Source organism: Artibeus jamaicensis, unplaced genomic scaffold (genome assembly GCF_021234435.1).
Source record: "Artibeus jamaicensis isolate MK-2021 breed Jamaican fruit bat unplaced genomic scaffold, CSHL_Jam_final scaffold_1283, whole genome shotgun sequence".
Classification (NCBI taxonomy): Eukaryota; Metazoa; Chordata; class Mammalia; order Chiroptera; family Phyllostomidae; genus Artibeus; species Artibeus jamaicensis.
The window spans coordinates 2,210,603-2,211,492 of record NW_026522028.1 but is presented as its reverse complement, the minus strand read 5'-3'; positions in this window follow the sequence as shown (position 1 = coordinate 2,211,492).

Sequence of the window (890 nt, the reverse complement as noted above, 5' to 3'; positions counted from 1 at the left end):
CGTCTCCACTCCACCAGTTGCAAGGGGCAGCACTGGCTGTCAGGGCAGGCTGCCACAATGGCATGTGATCATTTTGAACAAAAATCACTTGAGAAGCAGCTTGAGCAAGAAGAGCTCTCTGGCTCTCCTTTTTTGCCCTAAAAGCAGGAGATAAATCTCTAGGACAGGTGCACTCCCTACTCCTCAAGGGCTGAGACACAACCTTATCACAAGAGTTATTAAATCTAGTCAAAAAAGCCTGTATAAACAAACCTTGTTATGTCTTTACTAATCTATTTCCTAAGCCCAAACCTTGCTTAGATTCCTTTCTAATGAGCACTGGCTTTCTTTCTCCTGTCAATTGCTCACAAATTTATTGTTTCTTTGTTTCAAAAGTGTAAAAAGGTTTCTGGTTCCTTCATTTCCCTGAGCCTCATTATATGATCTGAGCATCATATTGTGATTCTCTCATGAGCAAGTATTAAATTCTCTTTTCTTCTTCTGTTGCTATAGTCCTGTCTTAATTGTATTAAGCATTGGTCTACCTATAGGAACTAAAGAAGGGTAAGTGGAGGAAATTCTCCCCCTCCTAGACACAGCCATAGATCTTGCCTTTAGAATTCACAGGAAGGCCCTGGCTGGTGGCTTAATGGATTGAGCACTGGCCTGCAAACTGAAAGGTCACCAGTTCCCTGAGGTGTGGGACAGTGTGAGAGGCAACCAACTGGCACATGGATGTTTCTCTCCCTCTCTTTCTTCCTCCCTTCCCCTCTCTCTAAAAAATAAATAAATAAAATATTTTTAAAACAAGAACTGATAGGAAGAAGTCAGATGATTGTCCTCTTGTTCCTCAAACTCTCAGAAACACATTTCAAGGCTGTCTTGTAGATCCCAAAGCTCCTCTCACTTGA